The 11954-nt window shown below is 40.1% G+C and overlaps 1 pseudogene; it reads left to right on the top strand.

Moving 5' to 3' along the window:
• Positions 1 to 3412: 3412 nt before the first annotated feature.
• Positions 3413 to 3531, top strand: LOC145390457 (5S ribosomal RNA; annotated as a pseudogene).
• Positions 3532 to 11954: the final 8423 nt, after the last annotated feature.

The raw sequence follows: 11954 nt of genomic DNA on the forward strand, positions 1-11954 counted from the left end.
AGAGTAATAAGAAATTTCCTTTGTAAATTTCTTTTTCTTTGTGGGGAGGTGTTACATAGCCTATGATTTCATCATCCTTTGTGTAATTTTAACGCACAGTATGCTGCATGTTTGATCACGAGCGTGTTCTGCCTCAGTTCCCCCTTCTACCGTTATAGTAGAGTAAGTCGTCCTTTCTGTTGTTCAGAGCGGGATTGTCAACTCTTTGTCCCCATGGCTTCATTTGCGCGTCCTTCTTACAAGTTGTATCAAGCTCTGCCGGCCCCTATATAATGAGCTCAGTCTCTGCATCATTGCCACTTAGATCTGCTCCTCATTTTGTTCACATCTCTGTCCTCCCCTGTACAGTTATTGTTGTGAGTGCTCAGGAAGTCTCCAACCATCTAGCAGCTGTGTAATTTGAGTATAAGTGTTGTTGCATTTTTTCTTGTACTGTGTAGCATGAGGTTGATTCTTGGGCCTAGTAAGGTTTTTGTAATTTGTGTAAGGGTTCTTTGTCAGTCATCATTAATAATATTTTGTATCTGTAATAATTTATCTTGCATTAACTGAGCATTACCCAGTGTATTTTCATTTTATCAGGGCTGACTTAGGTAAATTTACTCTTGCTAATTTCATGTTAATAGAGGCTATTGCAGTTAACCAGATATTTAACCTGTTTTTTACCATTACATTATCCTTATGAGTCCCGAATGTTTTGTTGTTAGTTTGAGCATTAAACTTTAACTTGTAATTTTACCTAACTCTTTTGTTTTGAACCTGGAACTATACGGGAGCATTAAACTTTAACTTGTAATTTTATCTAACTCTTTTGTTTTGAACCTGGAACTTTACGGGACAGTAGTGACTCTTAGTATTCTCACTTAAAGTGTACATTATCTTTCTCTGTTCCGTAACAATATATATATATATATATATATATATAGAGAGAGAGAGAGAGAGAGAGATGATATATATATATATATATATATATATATATATATATATATATATATATATATATATATATATATAAAGTACAGAGCATCTGTGTTTTCAAGGCATAGGATTTCAAAATATACCGGTTAAATGAACATGGTGACAGGACATCAGGAGTCTTGCCCATTTCTTGTATAGTACAACTGGATAAAACTAGGTAAATACAGCCCGACACACACACACACACACACACACACGCGTTTTTCACCGCAACCACAAGCAGTCGTCTCATACAACCACCCAAACGCAGCCTAAACTTGGCCTCTTACTCCTGCGTATGTGCCTCGTCTGTCGATGTCTATATTTCATATGATTTATCAATACCAATAAGAATATTATGAAATTGAAATAGGCAGCCAATACTATGAAACTCAAATACGTAGCCATGTATCACCATGGGCTCAATATTGAGACTGGTTTAAAATGTATTTTTACACTTCTTCCCAATCTCAGTCGATCTTATTCAGCTTGGAGAAGTTTAAATAGCGATTCGATCAAACCATGATTACATTCCCCACTACTCCCATATTTATCGTTTTCATTCTTGCTACATTTAGATGATTATATTCAACTCAACCCTTTCAGTACGATGACGTCTTACTCTTTTATATACTTCCTACATTTAGTTTATATTCATCAGCACAGAAATGGTTCTTAGTATGATAACCCTAAACCCTGCCATCAGAAAAGTCTTAATTTAAACAAGATGCTCGCCAGCAATAATAATTATGTTAATGAAATGAAATTTTTATTTCACTTCGAGGACAACGGATTGCAGTTCATTTTGCTTCCGTCAGACGAATTTATTGAATTAGGTAAACTTATCAAATTATCACTCCGTAAACGACTTAAACATGTTCCACATGAGCAGCTTGTTTTTTCCCCTTTAATTACTACTTCCTGGTTGTTTTGTTTAGCCTGGAGATAGGTCAGCTATACTATAGGTACTTCCTGATATCAGTATAAGCGTGTAACGTGCAACATTTTTCTCCGAATAAAAGAGCTACGAAGTCTCCTATGGGAACAAGGTTACGGCTTGTTTTCTGCTTGGCTGGGGAGATTTTGTAACATTTCCTCCGCGACGATTTAATATTTGGTACAACTAAATACCGCTACCGCAGAACATGTCGACAACTGAGGAGTCATAAATACCACACAAAAAACTATTTAGTGTAATTCGCAAAATATATTGCCAAGGGAAGTGTCCTACTAAAATATCTACTTACGAAAATAAACCACTCATTTTCTCTTTCCTTAGGAGATTTCACAACATCACTTCGAAGGTAATTTATCAGTTCAAAACTTCCTGTCATGCACCAGTGCAATATGCAAAAAGTTATAATAAAGATATACGGTAAGTAGCATAAATGAAAAGAGATGGCCAAAGAACAAATGCTGCAAAGCTTCCCATGCCAATGCAAACCCAGTTCCAAGATTTGCTCCCACCCCAGACCACAGGTGTTACTGCTGAGAAAATGTAGAATTTCCTTCACTTTTACAGCAAGAGATACGAGAGCCTGAAAAAGAGTCGAGTATGGGCGTCAGCGGCATTTTTCTCCCAGTATTTCGTTCGGGTCTAAATTCCATTTACATATTATGAATCCATTGGTTTATGTTGCATAATTTTAATTTACGTAGCCAACTCTGAGCACAAAACCGACATTCAGTTATCTGAGGTTCAGGAGTAGATGTCGTCACATAATCATGGAGAATTTATACTGTAACACTGTTCACACCACCTCTTCAGAATCTATAGCACATCCAGGTTTCACATCTTAAAAACACAACTCATTGAAAAGAATAATAATCCGAAGTGGCTCAACATGCATTGCTATAAGTATACTGGATACTTATATAAGTCTTTCTACACACACACACACACACACGCACACACATACAGCATGTGAGTTTAACTGAACGCTTTAAGGTATGATGAAGTCAAACTACATAATTTTTGTTTGCACGCTGCCATACATAACATGGTGAGAAATTGAACTTTGATTTAGGAAATAGGCTACAGCGGAGATATTCATCCTCTTCTGAGGGACTTGATCTTGTATGGCACTGGAAACTATTATAAACGGTAATTAAATTTAATTCTTGCTTCATTCCTGTCTACTATGTAAGGCTATAATTGTCGGTACGTGTGAAATATAATGGAGTTCTTACTCATCATTAATATCATCATCATCATCCCATCCCTCTTTCCCACCTGAAGGTAGGGTGAGGAAAGGTCCAAAAACAAGGAAAAATAAAGCAAAATCATGGAAGAACTGTCGACATCCCAGTAAAATGGACCACACAGTTATCCACGCATCAGACATGCCAACGAAATCCTGGCCATAACTGAAAGGCCTATCCATATATATATATATATATATATATATATATATATATATATATACCACGTTGAATTATATATATATATATATATATATATATATATACCACGTTGAATACACCGCTTCCCGTCCGATCAGCGAAGTTAAGCAACGTTGGGTCTGGTTAGTACTTGGATGGGTGACCGCCTGGGAACACCAGATGCTGTTGGCATAATGTTCTCCCTACGTGTCAAGTGGGGTTGGTGGAGGATTAGTGTGCCTCCCTGTAAAACAACTCTAAGCCCTTGGCCACCCCGTTTGGGATACATGGCATCTGGCAATGAATGAATATATATATATATATATATCATCAGCCATTACAAGTCCACTGCTGAACATAGGCCTCCCCCAACCTTCTCCATGAATTCCTTGACTGAGCGAATCTTTGTCACGTTCTCCCTGCAAATTTCTCTATCTCATCCCTCCACCTCCTGTCCGGTCTTTTTCTGCTACGCTTACAATCTCTTGGTGTCCAGTCAGTCAACCTCTTGCTCCATCGATTATCCTTTATTCTTGCTATATGGCCCGCCCACCTCCATTTCTGTTCTTTTATAATTTCTATGATATCTTTGACTTTAGTCTGCTTTCTCACCCAAGTTGATCTTTTCCTGTCTCTTAATGATATTCCCAACACTGACCTTTCCATTGCTCTCTAAGAACGAATTAATTTATTTTCCATTGATTTTGTCAGTTTCCAGGTCTCACAACCATACGTCATAGCTGGAATTATACATTCGTTATATACTTTTCGTTTCATACAAACTGGAAAGCTACTTTTCATAATGTGCCTGTGTTTACCGAAAGCTTTCCATCCAATTGTAATGCGTCTTTTTATTCCGCTATCGTTACCTTTCGTTAATTTTAGTATTTGTCCCAGGTAATTATACTCCTCGACTTCTTCAAGAATTTCTCCACTTATTCTGATGACGCTCATTGGTGTTTGAGGATTAAACATTAGTTTTACTCCGGTTCATCTTTAGCCCTACTTTGAGACTCTCTATTCAGGTCATTATTTGCAATGTCTCTGCTCTTTCCGAGATTAGGACAATGTATTCTGCAAGTCTTAAATGGTTTAGCTTTTCTCCATCTATGTTCCCCCCTTTGTTTTCCCAGTCTAGCTTTCTGAAAATACTTTCTAGGCATGCTGTAAATAATTTTGGTGAAATTGTATCTCCCTGACGCACGCCCTTCTCAATCTTTTTTCTGAGTCCTTATGTAATTTAACTGTAACAGTTCCCTCTTTATATATATTTTCGAGCAGTTTTACAATGTTCTCATTCACTCCTTGTTCTCGCAATGAATTTATAATTGCTATGTGCTCCACTGAATCGAAAGCCTTTTCGTAATCAAAAAAACCTAAGCACAGTGGTTTATTATATTCTGTAGTTTTCTCATTTAGCTGATTCATTGTGTGTAGATGATCAGTAGTCGAGTACCTGCTTCGGAATCCTGCCTGTTCACGAGGTTGATTTTCCTCCAAATTTGTAGTTATTCTGTTTGTAAGGACTTTAGTGAAGAGTTTGTAAATGACTGATAGCAAGCTAATGGGTCGATAGTTACTAAGGCCTTTTGAGTCACCTTTTTTGTAAAGTAGAATAACTATTGCATTACACCATGTTTTGGGAATTTTCTTCCTTTTTATACATTGAGTAAATAAGTGAGCAAGCCTAGTTTGTACTTCTGCTCCTGCATCCAATAGTAAATCTGCTACTATTCCATCTTCTCCCGGAGCTTTCCCTCTTGTCATATTTTTGAGAGAATTATTTACTTCGTCTGGTGTTACCTCAGGTATTTCACTTGTGTCATCTGAAGAGTTAGTTGTTGGTACTACTGTCTTTGATGCATACGGTTCTTTGTAAAATTCTTCAACTCTCTTCAACATCTTATCTCTGCATTTAATGGCTTCACCGTTTTTGTCTTTTAGTGATGTAATTTGTTGCTTTCCAAGTGCCATTTTACTTCGGAGCTGTTTCAGACTTTTTCCCTTTTTTGATGGTTTCTTTGATTTGATCCATGTTTCTCTTTTTTTTTTCTCTCTCTGTCTTTTGTTGATAAGCTTATTTAATTTCGCTCTTTCTATTTCATCTTTCTTTGTTTTTACTTTCATTTCCTTCCCTTTTCTCATAAGCTCTAGTGTCTTTTCTGAGTACTTCTTGGCTTTGTTTGTATTAGGTTTTCCAACTACCTCTGCTGATTTTTTTTAGCTCTTTTGTTAGTCTGTCATTCAGCTCATCAGTGTCACATTCAGCATTACTTAGAGCCTGAAATCTGTTCCTTTTTTCCAGCTGAAAGGCTGATTTGTTTTCGTTTACTTTTATTGGGCATATCTTTTTATCTTTAATCTTCTTTCTTTCACTTTTGAAATTGAATCTTGCTGTGCAACCCACCATTCTATGGTCACTTCAGATATTTACTTTGTTGATAACTGTGACGTTTGTGATCGTGTTATTATTTCCTATAATGAAGTCGATTTCATTCTTTGTTTCTCCATTTGGGCTTCTCCAGGTCCATTTCCTCCCTGTTCTTTTTTGAAAGAATGTGTTCATTAATCTCATGTTAAACATTTCTGCAAAGTTTACCAGCATTTCTTCTCTTTCGTTTCTTTCTCCCACTCCAAATTTTCCCATACATGCTTCTCCATTTTTTGATTTTCCAACTTTTGCATTGAAGTCTCCCATGAGCATAGTATAGGTGGTCTTTTTTTCTTCCATAATCTGGGAGATGTCATCATAGAATGTTTCAATTTCTTCATCTGAGCTCTGAGAAGTTGGTGCATATACTTGTATTACTTTCAGGGTATATTTTTTGCACACCCTGATAACAACCACTGCTGCTGTCAGATATATATTGTTACATAGCCTATGATTTCATCATCCTTTGTGTAATTTTAACGCACAGTATGCTGCATGTTTGATCACGAGCGTGTTCTGCCTCAGTCCCCCCTTCTACCGTTATAGTAGAGTATGTCGTCCTTTCTGTTGTTCAGAGCAGGATTGTCAGCTCTTTGTCCCCTATGGCTTCATTTGCGCGTCCTTCTTACAAGTTGTATCAAGCTCTGCCGGCCCCTATATAATGAGCTCAGTCTCTGCATCATTGCCACTTAGATCTGCTCCTCATTTTGTTCACATCTCTGTCCTCCCCTGTACAGTTATTGTTGTGAGTGCTCAGGAAGTCTCCAACCATCTAGCAGCTGTGTAATTTGAGTATAACTGTTGTTGCATTTTTTCTTGTACTGTGTGGCATGGGGTTGATTCTTGGGCCTAGTAAGGTTTTTGTAATTTGTGTAAGGGTTCTTTGTCAGTCATCATTAATAATATTTTGTATCTGTAATAATTTATCTTGCATTAACTGAGCATTACCCAGTGTATTTTCATTTTATCAGGGCTGACTTAGGTAAATTTACTCTTGCTAATTTCGTGTTAATAGAGGCTATTGCAGTTAACCATATATTTAACCTGTTTTTTGCCATTACATTATCCTTATGAGTCCTGAATGTTTTGTTGTTAGTTTGAGCATTAAACTTTAACTTGTAATTTTACCTAACTCTTTTGTTTTGAACCTGGAACTTTACGGAACAGTAGTGATTTTTAGTATTCTCACTTAAAGTGTACATTATCTTTCTCTGTTCCGTAACAATATATATATATATATATATATATATATATATATATATATATATATATATATATATAGAGAGAGAGAGAGAGAGAGAGAGAGAGAGATGCCCTGCACATAAACCTCTCAAGAGTCAGTTTGCCAAGTTAAAGGGGTTTGGCAAAGGTAGGCTATGCCGTGAGCTTCTTCGTTTATAAATTCACAAGCTAATTCGATCCCATCTCATATCCCCAGCCTCCTCAACTTCCGTAAATTATAGGAAGAAAGATGGTTTAAAAAGTAAAATGTCCCAGTACCGATGAGGATGACTAATACTGGAAAATCTGTAAATTATAGACACACTCTCCCTTGCTGTCGCCAGTCGTCGATAGGGTCACTACAACTTTGGCAGTGTCGAAACTTGGGAGTAACCTATTCCAGTTACGTGCCGCGTTGCCACGTGTGTGACGACGTGAGAATTACTTGCTTCAGGAAGGCTGTTTTCAGGCTACACCGAGCTGCCTACCAACAAGCTTGCCATTTTACGGACATCCTTGTATTCCATATATTTCAAGAGGTATAAGTGAATGGAGCCAACGAAGAGAAGAGAGAAACCTGTACTGTACACAGGAAAAATCACCCAACATATTACCAGTATGCCAGGAATCGAACCCGGGACTCTCAGGTGAGGACCAGGCAGCATGCCACTACACCAGGATCAGGTAAAAGTTCACTCACATTTGTCACAATCTCGTATCTAATGTCCCTCCACCCCCACTGTAGGCCTGAAGAGGATGAGATAACCCCCTGGCACCCGGGCATGTAGATGCTCTTAATTTATTCCAAACACTTACGGCAAGTCAAAATGGCTGGTTTCTTTCTTCATTCTGACTTGCCGTAAGTGCTTTGGATAGATTAAAAGCATCGGCTTGCCCGAGTGCCTGGGGGTTATCTCATCCTCTTCAGGTCCACAGTGAGGGTGGAGGGACATTGGTTACAAGATTGTGATAATGTGAGATAACTTTTACCTGCTCGTGCTGTAGTGTTATGTTGCCTGACTCTCACCTGAGAGTCCTGGGTTCGATTTGCGGCATATTCGTAATATTTTGGACGAATGGAGAGTCTTCATGTAGTCATATTTATCATGTCTGAAGTTCATTGTGCAGCCACACCTAACGTAACGATACTTAAATAATCAGTAAGAAATATTATATATATATATATATATATATATATATATATATATATATATATATATATATATATATATATACCTAGGCTGCTTCCCGCAAGGAAAGGGAGGTAGCCGAGACAGGACGACACACTCCCCATTTACTCATCCATTCAAACACGTTCATTCGCATCTTAGCCCTAAAGGGGAGAACGGACAGATCCTCACCGCACCACACCGTACAAGGGGCAACTGTTCAATGCAGTCAGTGACATCCGCAGCAGGGCCCGACAGCAGAACTGGTTTACCCCTGCCACATCATAACAGACCCATCCCCTTACCCGCACCTGACCTGACTAGCTGATCAGACCAAATGCGGGAGAATATCCCCTCAGGGCTGCGTCATGATTTATTCATTCACAATTTCTCTCCATTTATTTCTGTCACGCACAGCCACTCTTCCTTACTGAACAGACATCCCTCTCGCATCCAGCGCTCTCTTCACACTGTCCATCCATCCTATTCGTGGTCTTCCTCTCAGCCTTACACCTCTCACATCAGATCTAGTTATTTTTTTCACCAATCGCTCATTATCCATTCTCTCCATATGCCCAAACCATCGCAACACCCTCTCCTCAACTCTACCAGCCATCTCCCGAACAACTCCAGTTCTCCTTCGCACTTCATCATTTTGCACCCGATCCATACGCGTCACTCCACACATACTCCTCAGACACCTCATCTCCATTACATTCAAACTTTTCCTCTCTGCTACACCCATATTCCATGTTTCAGCCCCATATAACGCAGTCGGTACCACAAGCGAACGACATTTAAACACTTTTTTCATTCCTCCCAGCACCTTTCCTACTTCATTTATTGTAAACTTCACTTCTGCATCTATTCTTCCATCCACAGCAACATGTGACCCTAGATATTTAAAACAATCTACCTCCTCAAGCAACTCACCAATCAAAACTATATTCATCCCCCTACCATCTATCAACCTCGTACACTTCATCATTTTACTCTTATTCTCATTTACTTTCAATTTCCTCCTTTCACACACCCTTCCAAACTCCTCTACCAACTGTCTCAATCTCTCCTCTGAATCAGTCACAAGTGCAGTATCATCTGCAAACAGCAGCTGCTTCAGATTCCACTCTCCACCATCAACATTCACCAGACTCAGACCTCCACCTAAAACTCTTGCATTCACCTCCCTTACAACACCATCCATGTAAATATTAAACAACCAAGGCGACATCACACATCCCTGTCGCAGCCCCACTCTCACGGGAAACCAATCACTCACACCATTTCCCACTCTTACACACGCTCTACTATTTACATAAAAACTTTTCACCTGTTTTAGTAACCTACCATCAAGTCCATACAATCTTAAAACAGTCCACAAAGCCTCCCTATCAATTCTATCATACGCTTTCTCTAAATCCATAAATGCCCAAAACACATCCTTGCCTTTCGCTAAACACTTTTCACACACTTGTCTCACAGCAAACACCTGATCAACGCATCCCCTCCCTCTCCTAAAGCCACACTGCTCATCACCAATCACTCCCTCTGTACCCTCTCTAACTCTCATAATTAACACTCTACCATACACCTTACCTACAACACTCAACAGACTTATACCCCTAAAGCTAGTACATTCATACGAAGGGTGATCAGAAAGTAATGACAGTTCGTGCTATAAAATGAAAACCTTGAATGATGGGAGGTAGGGGAGCAAGGAGAGTGCAGAGTTGCCTGTCCTTACGAGTTTGAACTTGTCGCCGTATGCCTGACTTTTCTTGTTTTATTGTTGTGAGTGAATGCTTCACTCCTGTTTTTGCTCTCTGGCCAGAAACATGGATTACTCGAAAGAAGGCTGCAGGTTCTACATTTTTACGAGGTGGAAACTGGGAAAGAAAGCAACAGAGATTCGAGGGGAATTATTACAAGTTTATCCAGACACTACTCCTTCCCTGGAAACTGTTTCCCGCTGGATTCGTGCTTTCACAGCAGGAAAAACTGAATTGAAAGATGAACAACGCTCTGGACGCCCCCGGACATCCGTGACCAAAGCAACAACTGTCCGTGCACGGTCCATCATTGACGAGGATCCAACTGTAACTCTTAGGTTCTTAGCCTTGGAGCTTGATATCAGTTATGGGAGTGCATACGACATCGTGCATGAACAATTACACCTGAGGAAGAAGTGTTCTCGATGGATACCCCATTTGTTGACTGATGAGCAAAAGGCTGAACGGGTGAGGATTTGTCGTGTCTGGCTTGCTGAATTTGAACCAAATGGTCCAAAACGGTTCTCAGATGTTGCTACTGGAGATGAGTGTTGGATTTCATTCTTCACAACCCGTGACAAGCAGTCAAACATGGTGTGGTTGGGCGATGAAGACCCTCAACCTCAGATTTTGAAGGAAGGATTTCGCAGCCGGAAGCGCCTTTTCACCATCTTTTTCAATTCTCAAGGACCAATATGCGGGATGTGATGCCTGAAAAGTCCACTATCACAGCCCAGTACTACACAGACCAGGTCCTTCCACAAGTCTTGGAACACAAGGCCAACACCGCACCAACCCGCCGTCGGTCTCGCCTTTTGCTGCACCACGTCAATGCTGCACCCCACAAAGCTCGCCTCACTATGCAGTACCTGGAACAACAAGGTATAACTCTGCTCCCCCACCCACCCTACTCCCCTGACCTGGCTCCCTGTGACTTTTGGTTGTTTCCAAAAATTAAATCTGCCATCGCTGGGAAGCAATTTCATCGCATCCAAGACTTGGCACGGACCGTCAATTCAGAACTCCGAAGTATACCGTCTTCAGAGTACCACGCTTGCTTCATGAAGTGGAGAAAGAGAAGGGAACGCTGCATAGAGGTTGGAGGGGAGTACTTTGAAGGAATGTGAGTCATAGTTTGATAGTTCTTCATGCTAATAAAAGTTTATGGACTCACTGTCATTTCTTTCTAATCACCCCTCGTACTTATCACCCTTGCCTTTATACAACCGGACCACACAAGCACTTGCCCAGTCAATTGGCACCATACCTTTCTCAGAGCACACATTCAACAATCTTACTAACCAGTCAACAATAGTCACTCCACCACCCTTCAGGCATTCCACAGCACACCCATCCATACCTGCAGCTTTCCCTGTTTTCAACTCCTTTACTGCCTTCTCCACTTCCTCCTTCGTGATCAAAGAATCATTCAACTCTCCCAACGCATTTATTCCTTGCACCCTTCCATCCGCCACAATCTCAGCCACCCTTTCCTCCTCTACATTTAACAATGTTTCAAAATACTCTACCCATCTCTACCTTACTGCATCCATCTCAATTAACATCCTTCCATCCTCTGCTTTTACTCGTTCTTCCTTCTCAGACTCTCCCTTTCACACCCTTTTCACCTCCTTCCAAAACATTTTCTTATTCTGTTGAAAATTCTCTGTCAGCCGCCTACCCCACCTCTCATCTGTTGCCACTTTAGCATCACGCACAGCCCTTCTCGCTCTATTCCTCCTTTCCTTATACTTTTCATATGACATTTCATCCTTCCTCTGCAGCCACACTTCATATGCACGTCTCTTCTCACCCACAGCCATACTTACTTCCTCGCACCACCATTCACTTCCTTTTCTTACACCACCACCCACACGTCTCACACCACACACCTCTTCTGCATGCCCCACCACAGCACTCTTAAACAACTGCCATTCCTCCTCCACGCTGCCATTTTCCCGATCTTTCACTGCGCTCCACTCATCTTCCAATTTCTCCTGATACTCTATTTTCTCTCTTTTATCC

This window comes from Coenobita brevimanus, chromosome 14 (assembly GCF_032717465.1).
Source record: "Coenobita brevimanus isolate Jiangsu-jjx chromosome 14, ASM3271746v2, whole genome shotgun sequence".
NCBI lineage: Eukaryota > Metazoa > Arthropoda > Malacostraca > Decapoda > Coenobitidae > Coenobita > Coenobita brevimanus.